This window comes from Eschrichtius robustus, chromosome 3 (assembly GCF_028021215.1).
Source record: "Eschrichtius robustus isolate mEscRob2 chromosome 3, mEscRob2.pri, whole genome shotgun sequence".
Taxonomy (NCBI): domain Eukaryota; kingdom Metazoa; phylum Chordata; class Mammalia; order Artiodactyla; family Eschrichtiidae; genus Eschrichtius; species Eschrichtius robustus.
This window is the reverse complement of record NC_090826.1, coordinates 156009289-156023186: the sequence shown is the minus strand read 5'-3', so window position 1 is coordinate 156023186 and position 13898 is coordinate 156009289. Positions and strand designations below refer to the sequence as shown.

Genomic DNA, 13898 nt, shown 5'->3' with positions numbered 1-13898 from the left:
ATTATTCAGCCATAAAAAAGGAATGACATATGGACACATGCTACAACATGGATGAACCTTGAAAACATCATGCTAAGTAAAAGAAGCCAGACACAAAAGACCACATATTGTACCATTCCGTTTATACGAAATGTCTGGAATAGGCAAATCTACAGAAGTGGGAAATAGATTAGTGATTGCCTAAGGCTAGAGGAAGACCAGGGTCAGGGGTGGGAAGAGGAGTGACTGATAATGGGTATGGGTTTTTTTGGTGGAAGTGGAAGGTAATTAAAATGTTCTAAAATTAATTATGGTGATTGGTGCCCAACTTGGTGAATATATTAAAAATCAGTGCATTGTATACTTAATTGTTTTTCAAATTTATTTTTTATTGAAGTATAGTTGATTAACGAGTTGTATACTTTATATAGGTGAATTGTATGGTATGTGAATTTTATCTCAATAAAGCTGTTATTTAAAATATCAATGAGAAAAAAGAATTAATTACATAAGAACTTGGAAGACTTTGTTAGAAAATTGTGATACTTCAAAAAGGGAAATGAATGATTAAATTTATAAATGCAGTTTCAAATGTTCAAAGGAACTTAACTAAGTTTATTAATGGAATCAAACAAGTGATTGTTAAAATTTATGAGATTTATGAAGAGAATTGTAAAATTTGTCAGTTGAAATGAAAAGTTTAAGAAAAATTAGGTTTGGGGATTCCTAACTTTAATATATTGAATATTGATTTTTAAAAAAAGACCTAGGGCTAAGTTCCTGGATGCCACCCAGAACAAGTCACTGTTTGTCTAGTCCCTGTCTCCACAGTAAATTGCAAAATGCTGTACAAAGGGAATGCTGCAGAAAGAACAGCCCGAAACCTCAATCTCTGTCTTGGCAGCTTTCCTAAAGGGTGATAGCTGTACAAACCCCTAGCCACCTTTCTTTCAAACCCCAGCTCCTCATTCTAGTCACTGACCAATGCATTCTCAGGCTCCCTGAGTGGGGTGTCCATTTGGAGCCTGGGCCTCTGTCCATCTGAAGAGCTACCATCTGGACCCATCTGCTCAAATGTCACTCACGTTAAGCTGCTTACTTCACCCTCGATTTGTGGGATTCCAAGCCTAGTTTCAACAGACCAGGGTTCTAAAGCCATTTGAAAACCATAGGATGAGCTCAAGCAGGAAAAAAAAAGGGGCGGGGAGGCAAGACTATTGAAGAAGCTTGGGATGAGGGCAAGAGAGATGACCTCCAGCCCCTTAACCGGACTGTGAGCTTCTTGAGGGTGAGGGCAGTGGCTTCTACCTTTTTCCTGTGTTCTTCATAGAAGCGAGCGCCAGCTCAAAGCAGAACGGGGCTAGCTAGGAAGATGCAGACCAGGGGAAACACACCAGACATGGATTCTGAGATGCAGCTTCAAGAGTAAGTGACGTAGTATAATCCCTCTGGCACATGGAAGGGGCATGGACTTGCGAGCCACACACCTGAGTTTCAATCCCACCTCAGCCATTTACCTGCTGCGTGGTCTTCAGCAATTTGTTTACTCTCTCTCTTAGAGCCTCAGTTTTCTTGTCTTTGAATGGGATAATACACTTACTTATTATAAGATTATTGTGATGATTATTAACTGAGTTGATTTAATTCATTTTAAATGAATTAATGGGCTAATGTTTATGTATAGCATCTAACACAAGGCCTGGCCCAAACTAGGCATTCAAAAACTATTGGTCATTTTCCCTTCCCCACAAGTTACAGCTGGTGCAATGTTTTGCTACATGACTTTGGACAAGCTGGACTTCCCAACCTACAGATCTATTTTGTAGATGTACAAAATACACAATGCCTGTGCTAATAACCATACGTTAGCTTTGTGGCCAAGGAGTTATTATTCACTCTTAGAGCCAACATACGGTTATCTGCACAAGTGTTGTCTACTGTGGACCAGAGAGAAGGGAGGTTCCTGCAAGATTCCAGACCAGCCAAAGCAGCCCTGTGCTGCCCTCTCTCCTGCCTTTACCCTGGCCTCCTTAACCAAAGTGCTTCAAACTCCTGGAGACCACCCTGCACGGCTCCAATCCTGCCCTTGTTCATGCCAGCTTCTTCCACCAGTGGTCCACGACCTATGACATCAACTGCACCAGACCGGAGTCAACCTCAACGGAGCCAGGTCAGTTCTTCTGAGGCTTCCATCCTGCTGTCAATATTGGTCTCGCTGCTGATATTCCAAGGATTGCACAACCCCGGTTGCATTTTTAAGATTCCTGTCTGACATGATAAGGAGGCACAGGGAGGAAAGGACTAAGACAGCAGGAGAGAGCAGCATCTGTTCTTCCTCTCTCTCCAGCCCTCTGCATTCACATCCAACACAGACATCGGTCTGGATCCAACTGCCATCCTGGCAGGCTTCTACAGGCTGGAGGAGATGTGAAAATACAGGCGCGTGGAGGGGAGGTGGAACAGACAGGGGAAGGTTGTTTCCTGCATTATAAGATGCACCATTTGTCTAGAAGTCTGGGGCAAAGTGCTGGCTATTATGCTCACGCCGAAGACACCATTGGCTCCAGCGGTGTGGGGAAAAGCTTGGTGTTAATGCCCTGAGTGAGCGCATACACCTGCTTGTAGAAGGGCCTCCCTTTGCTAGTCTACAATCCTCCCATTAGAAACGGAAACTCACAGGGTGACATGCTATCTCAAACCCAACAGCCCAGCCTCCAGTAAAAAGGTGGGTTTAGTAGGGCAGCAAGGTAGGCCAAGAGGGGTGTAGAAGCGATTGCATCACCTCAGCAGAAACAAGGTAGATAGCACACGCTACTGACGGGAATAGCTCTCACTGCTGCCAGCTGTGGCTCCACACCTAGCTCTGCAGATCTCAGCGCCCAGGAGAAGGTGGCTAAGCATGGATGCTGCCTCAGGGGCCCGGAACTGGTCCTGGGGCAGGGAGTGCGGAGGCAAAACAGTTCCTAATGCAGTTCCACGGCCCTTCCCCAATCATCCCACAGCGGTGTGTCCTGAGCCCACGTTGGCCACAGCAGCCTGTTGTAATGTTTCTGGAGAGAGAAGGCCCAGCTTCTCACCAACAGGCAGAGGGGCTGAGGAGTGTGAGTGCCATTAACCAAATGACTCCATTTGAGAGACTGAAGGCCTGGGGGAGCTGGGTGGTTCTTCTGCCTTGCATCAAAGGGCAGGTGTCTGCTCTGAGTGCCTGGCGAGGCCCAGGGGCTGAAGCACTGGGGCAGGGGAGAGACGGGATGGGAGAGAGTAGTCTGTGTGGGAAGGTGCCTCACGCTGGGGCTGCAGGAGGAGGAGGGAGGGAGGAGACCCGTGCTGGGGAGCAGATGCCTGGGGCCGCTCCAGATGGCAGTGGCCCAGAACAAAAGGGGAAGAGCCAGAGGGAAGGAGGACAGAGAAACAGAGGACTCGCTCCTCTGAGGCTTCCCAAGTGGAGAGACAAAATCAGATTCTCACCTGGAACCTGGCCGGAGGCTTGCTCAGAAACATCTCTGCAGCCCCACACCACCCTGAAAACACCCTGCAACCCCAAGCCCAAATGGTCAACCGTGTGGGTCCCAGAGCTGGAGAACAGCTGGGATTCGAATTCAGGTGCTGCCGCTTTCTCAGCTGTGGGGGTCTGAGCAGGTTCCTCCACCTTTCTGTATTTCTGTCACCAGTAAAATGTGGGTAACAATGGGCCCTATTTCATAGGGTTCCTGTGAGGAGGATTAAATGGAAAATGCACGGCGCTGGCGGCTGGGGAGTCCTCCAGTGCTGATTCTGGCAAAGATGGCTATTACCACCTCTAAAGAACCGCCTCAGCGCCCCCCCAGAGCTGAGTGGTCCTCAGGTGGCCATATGTGTGCGCTCTTTTCTTCTTTTGTTAAAAGTTTCCCTGTGTGTCTGAAGGTCCTCTGATCCTTTGACACTTCCTGAAGTGTGGGTGCCTCAGACTGGAGGAGGCAGTGTGGCGCCCCAGCAAGAAAAACGGCCCACAATTCAGGACATCTGAGTTCTTCCCTTTTTTTAAAAATTTATTTGTTTTATTTATTTTTGGCTGTGTTGGGTCTTTGTTGCTGTGTGAGGGCTTTCTCTAGTGGCGGCGAGCCGGGGCTACTCTTCGTCGTGGTGCACGGGCTTCTCATTGCGGTGGCTTCTGTTGTTGCGGAGCACGGGCTCTAGGCGCTCAGGCTTCAGTAGTTGTAGCACATAGTCTCAGCAGTTGTGGCTCGTGGGCTCTGGAGCGCAGGCTCAGTAGTTGTGGTGCACGGGCTTAGCTGCTCCGTGGCACGTGGGATCTTCCCGGACCAGGGCTCGAACCCGTGTCTTCTGCATTGGCAGGCGGATTCTTAACCACTGCGCCACCAGGGAAGGCCCAGGACATCTGAGTTCTAATATGAGTTCTGTTGCTGTTCGTTTTGTGGACGTTGGAGAAGTAACTTCTTGAGCCTCATTGTATTCATCAATCAAATGCGAATGATGACGCCAGCCTTGCCCACATCACAGAATTGTCGTGAAAGTCAAATGACACAACTAATGTAAATGAATGCACTGTAAAAATATAGTGAACCAATATTAGGTTCCAATTTTAGGGCTCGTGGATTAGACTGGAAGTGTCCAGAGGTGCAAGCTAGAATAGGTTTGCTGTGCATCAGGCAGGAGGCAGCAGGGTGTGACTTTGGCTGCCAGTCAGATGTGCTGCTGGGTAGTGACACTGCTATCATCAGAGAAGGTGGGGGGGCTCCCAGGTTCCTTAGGCAGGGATCTGGTTAGGCAACCCAGAGTATGTGTGACCAGGGAGGAGTGTGGAAGGGCCTTAGGAGGGGGCGCAGAGATAGAAAGTAGGGAGGGTTCATGAAAAAGTGCCAAGAGAGGGGCCACAGTGACCACAAAGCTGGACTAACCCCTGATTCTGGCACAAACCTGGGGATCTGTTCCCATGCTGTTTTGCATATATTTACAGGCCCATTATAATAAACTGTACACTATTTTTGCAATCAGAGTCCTCCAAATACAAACCAAAAGAATGGTGTCCCCCCTGCTACTGCCAGTATGTTAAAGTTCAATACTTAGTAACAGGTGAAAAAGTCCTGTGGTCAGATGGATTTCCCTGGTGGTCCCTGAAACCTGACACTGTTCTAAGGCAAGTCGTAGACCTAAGAGAACCCACACAGAAACTACCTTCATAAAACAAGTATATCTGAGCCGCTGTTGATATGACAAATAATTTCATTTACTGAATACCTAGTATAAGCCAGGCACAGTGCAGGGCTCTTTATATGTTTAATCTTTACAACAAGATGTCCATTATTATCCCCACTGTATAAACCTAGAGTGGTTCGAAACTTTCCTACAGTCACAAAGCAAGGACAGCCAGAATCCATGTCATCAGCGTATTCTGTTCCTACCTTTCAACTCCCTCCCTGCCTGCATCCTCCCAGCCCAAATCTCCAACTCTTTCTGGGAGAACAGAAGCCATCTGAAAAGGGAGTTGGAGCAATGAGGCTGAGATGCCCACACCCAAGAACAGGGAAACCTTTCTCTGTTCAGGCCTCCAGGCCAGACTCCGCCAGCCCAGAAGCCTCCAGGCTGCTAGCGTGTGATTCAATGCCAATTACTCCTTGGTTAAATTTGTAGCCCTTATTTCTTGCATGTACTCCCCTGCCATCCCTGCCTTGAGACTAAGACAGGAGTTGCTGGGAGCAGCAGGAAATTTTACCCCAGAATGGAACAATGCAGACCCTGGACACAGGGTGTGGCTTCAGTGATGTCAGCTTCAGCTGTTTACGGCGCCCTGGACAGCTGTCCATCTGCCAGGGCCCACTGCTCCTCCCAGAGGAGGGGTTCTCAGACTGCCCCCCATATGCTGGGGCTGTCACTCAGGAGGCTCCCAGGTTGTAGAGGCCAGGCTAAGGGGGAGTGAGGGCCACAAACACAGCTGTTTCCCAATTTTTCAATTGAAGTGAACAGTTGGGACGATGGCAGGGCTAATGCCGGCTCACTGCATCTGCTGGAGAAAAAGGAACAAATGCTTCCCCAAAGTCAGCCTCCTGGCCTAGGAAGGCCTTGAGGTCTGGCTCTGTGGCCAACTCCGGGGAGAACGAAGGAGATGTCCCCTCAGAAAATTCCGGGGCCTGAAACATCTCTCATCAAAGAGAAGGGGCAGGAGGTGAGAATTTCTTCCCACCCTACCCCTGAGACACGGGGCCCAGGCCCAGGCCCAAGCCCCACTCACCGTCTCTGCCTCATTCAGCCTCCTTCCTGTAACACCAGAGGGGGCTCCTTTCCAGTCTGCAGCGGGAAGGAACACTCCAGCGTCCTAAATTGCACATAAGTCAATCAACCTGTCACAAAGCAAGCACAAAGAAGAACCCCAGGGTCACTTTAGGAAAGGAAAAGGCTTTGTGCTTTGCAGCTTGTTCATTCACTGGGAAATTACATCTTTGTCCACACCCATTTGGACAGTTTTACATAGCATAACAGCATCTTTGTTCACAGAAATTCAAAGCACTCTGCAAGAAATGGGACAGATTCTGCAAGGTGCCTAAGCATGCAGGACTTTGGGAAGGGAGGATCATCTCTCTCTTCATAAGATCATTATTGTGGCCTGACATCATAATCGAATTGCTGAATCCCTAGTCACCTGGAGGAGTTAAGCCATTTCTCAAAGAATCTCTCCTACACCCAAGGGAGAATTTACCCATAATTATCTCATTAATTTTTTTACTTAGGAGAACTATTATGTTTTTCTTCCCCATCTACAGATAATCAAACCAAGTTCACCATAAATAAATTACCCATTAAAAGGAGATCTAATTTTAGTGTTAGGAGACATAGGTTTTAGGTCCTAGCTTGTTTTATCATTTTGCCTGGATCACGTCCCTACATGTGACTCATTTTCTTCATCTGTTAAATGGGGAGAAGGTACAGGACAGTGGGTCAGACCACTAGACCATTAGTTGGCATTTCAAGGGTTCAAGTCCCAGGTCTGGTCCTTTGGGGCAATCATTTAGCCTTTCTCACTACAGATAACATATCTCACTTAATCATTTGCTTTAACATTAAAACGTGTCTGCAGAAAATGGTCACATCCACCTTTGTAGAGGGGAATGCGGCAATATCTATCAAAATAAGTATGCATTTCCTCTTTGTCCCAGTAGCCTCAGTTCTAGGAATCTTTTTGAAATATATCTTATATGATGCCCAAGTTGTGACCTACAGGATTATTGTCAAGTGAAAAAAAACACGACAGGAAAAAGTGTGCTTAATGTGCTACCATGTATTTAAGAAAGGGAGAATGAATGCAAAGATATATATGTATTTGCTTATATTCTGAAAAGACAATAAAAGGATAAAGCATAAAATAAAATTTAAAGGACTTATAGGGAGGGGGAGGAATGAGGTGGAGGGAACAGGGATATTGAATATACCTTGTTTTGTGGATTTGCTTTGGAACATGTAAATATTTGACATAATTATAAGGAACGATATTTTTGAAAGAAATTCCTAAAATGAAAGTGTAGCAAACGAGTCTGTATGTCCAGCTGGTTGGCATAACTACACAGAGAGAAATTAAAACACAGTAATTTGACTGTAAATCCTTGGAGGGATATACCCTAAGAATAAAAAGAATTGCCCCATTCCCCCGACCCCAAAATCCTAAACTGTTTTCAATAATCATATTATTGATGAAGCTATGTTATTATTATTGTTGTTGTTATTCTGAGACATTTGTATGTGTATTGTGGGATAAACCAAATGTGTAATAATATTTATATTACTGAAAAACAAGAATTTCCTATTGCAAGAAGATACAAATGTAAGCTTGATGAGATCAGGTTAAAATTTTGTAGTCCTGATTGTGCACTGGGAGTATCAGGATGAACTCCATATGTTTTATGTTACATCCATCCACACACACATACACACACACACACACACACACACACACACACACACACACACACACACACTGCCTAGCAAGGCCTAGAAACAAGGATCATCCTGGAAGGAATGAGTAACCCTAGCAATCAGATTATGAACTCTATATACCATCCCCCCGAAAGAAATCAGGCTTCCTTGGAGAAGGATCTGAAGCAGCAAATATATAAGATGAGCCTAGAACATCTTGTCACACCATAAAAGCAAACAAAGCATCAAAGATTACTAGAGTTGGGGGGACCTTCAAGGTGGCGGAGGAGTAAGACGTGCAGATCACCTTCCTGCCCACAAATACATCAAAAATACATCTCCATGTGGAACAACTCCTACAGAACACCTACTGAACGCTGGCAGAAGACCTCAGACTTCCCAAAAGATGCCTGAGGGCGACCTATATGCAGAGGCGGGGCCCAAACCAAAGCTGAACCCTGGGAACTGTGCGAACAAAGAAGAGAAAGGGAAATTTCTCCGTGCAGCCTCAGGAGCAGCGGATTAAACCCCACAATCAACTTGATGTACCCTGCATCTGTGCAATATCTGAAGAGACAATGAATGTTCCCAAAATTGAGGCGGTGGACTTTAGGAGCAACTGTAGGCTTGGGGTTTGCTGTCTGCGACTGATTCGTTTCTGATATTTATGTTTATCTTAGTTTAGTTTTTAGCGCTTGTTATCATTGGTGGATTTCTTTATTGGTTTGGTTGCTCTCTTCTTTTCTTTTAAAACTATTATTATTATTTTATGTTAATAATTTTTCTTTTTAATTTTTTTTCTTTTTTTTCCCCTCCCTTTTCTTCTGAGCTGTGTGGCTGACAGGCTCTTGGTGCTCCGGCCTGGTGTCAGGTCTGAGCCTCTGAGGTAGGAAAGCCAAGTTCAGGACACTGGACCACCAGAGACCTCCCGGCCCCATGTAATATCAATCAGCGAAAGCTGTCCCAGAGATCTCCATCTCAATGCTAAGACCCAGCTCCACCCAATGGCTAGCAAGCTCCAGGGCTGGATGCCCCATGCCAAACAACTAGTAAGACAGGAACACAACCCCACCCATTAGCAGAGAGGCTGCCTAAACTCATAAGAAGTTCACAGACACACCAAAACACACCACCAGACAGCCCTGCCCACCAGAGAGACAAGATCCAGCCCCACCCACCAGAACACAGGCACAAGTCCCCTCCACCAGGAAGCCCATACAAGGCACTGAACCAACCTCACCCACTGGGGGCAGATACCAAAAACAACGGGAACTATGAACCTGCAGCCTGCAAAAAGGAGACCCCAAACACAGTAAGTTAAACAAAATGAGAAGACAGAGAAATATGCAGCACATGAAGGAGCAAGGTAAAAACCCACCAGACCAGACAAATGAAGAGGAAATAGGCAGTCTATCTGAAAAAGAATTCAGAGTAATGATAGTAAAGATGATCCAAAATCTTGGAAAGAGAATGGAGAAAATACAAGAAATGTTTAACAAGGACCTAGAAGAATAAAGAGCAAATAAACAACGATGAACAACACAATAAATGAAATGAAAAATTCTCTAGAAGGAATCAGTAGCAGAATAACTGAGGCAGAAGAACGGATAAGTGACCTGGAAGATAAAATAGTGGAAATAACTACTGCAGAGCAGAATAAAGAAAAAAGAATGAAAAGAACTGAGGACAGTCTCAGAGACCTCTGGGACAACATTAAACGTACCAACATTCGAATTATAGGGGTCCCAGAAGAAGAAGAGAAAAAGAAAGGGACTGAGAAAATATTTGAAGAGATTATAGTTGAAAACTTCCCTAATATGGGAAAGGAAATAGTTAATCAAGTCCTGGAAGCACAGAGAGTCCCATACAGGATAAATCCAAGGAGAAACATGCCAAGACACATATTAATCAAACTATCAAAAATTAAATATAAAGAAAACATATTAAAAGCAGCAAGGGAAAAACAACAAATAACACACAAGGGAATCCCCATAAGGTTAACAGCTGATCTTTCAGCAGAAACTCTGCAAGCCAGAAGGGAGTGGCAGGACATATTGAAGGTGATGAAAGGGAAAACCTACAACCAAGATTACTCTACCCAGCAAGGATCTCATTCAGGTTCGATGGAGAAATTAAAACCTTTACAGACAAGCAAAAGTTAAGAGAATTCAGCACCACCAAACCAGCTTTACAACAAATGCTAAAGGAACTTCTCTAGGCAGGAAACACAAGAGGAGGAAAAGACCTACAAAAACAAACCCAAAACAATTAAGAAAATGGTCATAGGAACATACATATTGATAATTACCTTAAATGTGAAAGGATTAAATGCTCCAACCAAAAGACACAGGCTTGCTGAATGGATACAAAAACAAGACCCATCTATATGCTGTCTACAAGAGACCCACTTCAGACCTAGGGACACATACAGACTGAAAGTGAGAGGATGGAAAAAGATATTCCATGCAAATGGAAATCAAAAGAAAGCTGGAGTAGCAATTCTCATATCAGACAAAATAGACTTTAAAATAAAGACTATTACAAGAGACAAAGAAGGACACTATATAATGATCAAGGGATCGATCCAAGAGGAAGCTATAACAATTGTAAATATTTATGCACCCAACATAGGAGCACCTCAATACATAAGGCAAATACTAACAGCCATAAAAGGGGAAATAGACAGTAACACAATCATAGTAGGGGACTTTAACACCCCACTTTCACCAATGGACAGATCATCCAAAATGAAAATAAATAAGGAAACACAAGCTTTAAATGATACATTAAACAAGATGGACTTAATTGATATTTAAAGGACATTCCACCCAAAAACAACAGAATACACATTTTTCTCAAGTGCTCATGGAACATTCTCCAGAATAGATCATATCTTGGGTCACAAATCAAGCCTTGGTAAATTTAAGAAAATTGAAATCGTATCGAGTATCTTTTCCGACCACAATGCTATGAGACTAGATATCAATTACAGGAAAAGATCTGTAAAAAATACAAACACATGGAGGCTACACAATACACTACTTAATAACGAAGTGATCACTGAAGAAATCAAAGGGGAAATCAAAAAATACCTAGAAACAAATGACAATGGAGACACGATGACCCAAAACCTATGGGATGCAGCAAAAGCAGTGCTAAGAGGGAAGTTTACAGCAATACAAGCCTACATCAAGAAACAGGAAACATCTCAAATAAACAACCTAACCTTGCACCTAAAGCAATTAGAGAAAGAAGAGCAAAAAAACCCCAAAGCTAGCAGAAGGAAAGAAATCATAAAGATCAGATCAGAAATAAATGAAAAAGAAATGAAGGAAACAATAGCAAAGATCAATAAAACTAAAAGCTGGTTCTTTGAGAAGATAAACAAAATTGATAAACCATTAGCCAGACTCATCAAGAAAAGAAGGGAGAAGACTCAAATCAACAGAATTAGAGACGAAAAAGGAGAAGTAATAGCTGACACTGCAGAAATAAAAAGGATCATGAGAGATTACTACAAGCAACTATATGTCAATAAAATGGACACCCTGGAAGAAACGGACAAATTCTTAGAAGAGCACAATCTTCCGAACTGAACCAGGAAGAAATAGAAAATATAAACAGACCAATCACAAGCACTGATATTGAGACTGTGATTAAAAATCTTCCAACAAACAAAAGTCCAGGACCAGATAGCGTCACAGGTGAATTCTGTCAAACATTTAGAGAAGAACTAGCATCTATCCTTCTCAAACTCTTCCAAAATATAGCAGAGGAAGGAACACTCCCAAACTCATTCTACGAGGCCACCATCACCCTGATACCAAAACCAGACAAAGATGTCACAAAAAAAGAAAACTACAGGCCAATATCACTGATGAACATAGATGCAAAAATCCTCAACAAAATACTAGCAAACAGAATCCAACAACACATTAAAAGGATCATACACCACGATCAAATGAGGTTTATCCCAGGAATGCAAGGATTCTTCAATATACGCAAATCAATCAATGTGATACACCCTATTAACAAATTGAAGGATAAAAACCATATGATCATCTCAGTAGATGCAGAAAAAGCTTTCAACAAAATTCAACACCCATTTATGATAAAAACTCTCCAGAAGGTAGGCACAGAGGGAACCTACCTCAACATAATAAAGGTCACATATGACAAACCCACAGCCAACACTGTTCTCAATGGTGAAAAACTGAAACCATTTCCTCTAAGATCAGGAACAAGCAAGGTTGCCCACTCTCACCACTATTATTTAACATAGTTTTGGAAGTTTTAGCCACAGCAATCAGAGAAGAAAAAGAAATAAAAGGAATCCAAATCGGAAAAGAAGTAAAACTGTCACTGTTTGTAGATGACATGATACTATACATAGAGAATCCTAAAGATGCTACCAGAAAACTAGTAGAGTTAATCAATGAATTTGGTAAAGTAGCAGGATACAAAATTGATGCACAGAGATCTCTTGCATTCCTATACACTAACGATAAAAAATCTGAAAGAAAAATTAAGGAAACACTCCTATTTTCCATTGCAACAAAAAGAATAAAATACCTAGGGATAAACTTACCTAAGGAGACAAAAGACCTGTATGCAGAAAACTGTAAGACACTGATGAAAGAAATTAAAGACGATACAAACAGATGGAGAGATATACCACGTTCTTGGACTGGAAGAATCAACATTGTGAAAATCATTATACAACCCAAAGCAACGTACAGATTCAATGCAATCCCTATCAAATTACCAATGGCATTTTTCACAGAACTAGAACAAAAAATTTCACAATTTGTATGGAAACACAAAAGACGCCGAATAGCCAAAGCAAGCTTGAGAAAGAAAAACAGAGCTGGAGGAATCAGGCTCCCTGACTTCAGACTAGGGGAACCTAGGGACAGGAGAGGAATAAAGACGCAGACGTAGAGAATGGACTTGAGGACACGGGGAGGCGGAAGGGTAATCTGGGACGTAGTGAGAGAGTAGCACTGACATATATACACTACCAAATGTAAAATAGATAGCTAGTGGGAAGCAGCTGCATAGCACAGGGGGATCAGCTCGGTGCTTTGTGACCACCTAGAGGGGTGGGATAGGGAGGGTGGGAGGGAGACGCAAGAGGGAGGGGATATGGGGATATATGTATACATATAGCTAATTCACTTTGTTATACAGCAGAAAGTAACACAACATTGTAAAGCAACTATAGTCCAATAAAGATGTTAAAAAAAAAAAAGATTACTAGAGTTACGCCAAAAGGACTTGGAAGCTACCCAGCATAAGGCGTCCCTGGTCAAGTTGAGCATTAAAAAGCATCATGACTACAATAGGTCGAAACATAACAAATGTGTTTAAACATTTAAATCTTATAAATCCCTAATAATATTCTTTAAAACCCCAAATAACCCGTGAGTCACCTTTCAGGGATGTTAGGAATACACTTTATTATTTTAAAATCTGGTCAGTAAAGCAAAAGAGGGAGGAGTGGGTAGAGGTATCGCTGAGACAAGACTGGCCTTGTACTGATCATTGTTGAAGAGAGTGATAGAGACATCAGGTTCATTATATTATTCTCTCTTCTTTGTAACACATTTTCAAAATAAAAAGAAACTTTAAATGATAGAACAGGTTGAGAAATGAGAAATCTTCGAATGTCTTGAAACTCTTTAGAACCATAGTCATTTAATCCTAACAACAATCCTATATGGTGACCAAGGATATAGATATTATTATCCCCACTTTACCCTGGAGGAAATAAGTGTAAAGAATCCTTTGAGTCAGGATTCAAGCCCACATGTTCTTAGCCCAAAGGCTCACTATTTCAGAGTTGCCTCTTTAATATTCTCATCTTTTATATCTGCATTAATAACATTTTCCTTGCCTATGTGAGGCTAATGGGGGGCTGCAATGAGAAAAGTACTTGGAAAACAAATCTTTGTATAAATATTTTACTGTCATTTGAAAATTGGGGATAAGATCTGCCCTATGCGGTTGCTGTG

The 13898-nt window shown here is 43.1% G+C and overlaps 1 protein-coding gene across 1 annotated transcript in view; it reads right to left on the bottom strand.

The window, feature by feature from the left end:
- NFASC (neurofascin) overlaps positions 1–13898 on the bottom strand; it is a 188944-nt gene that overhangs the window by 86626 nt on the left and 88420 nt on the right. Inside the window, exon 2 of the mRNA XM_068538469.1 lies at positions 6209–6317. The gene's annotated coding sequence lies outside the window, so the exon portion shown is untranslated. The remainder of the gene's footprint in view (positions 1–6208; positions 6318–13898) is intronic.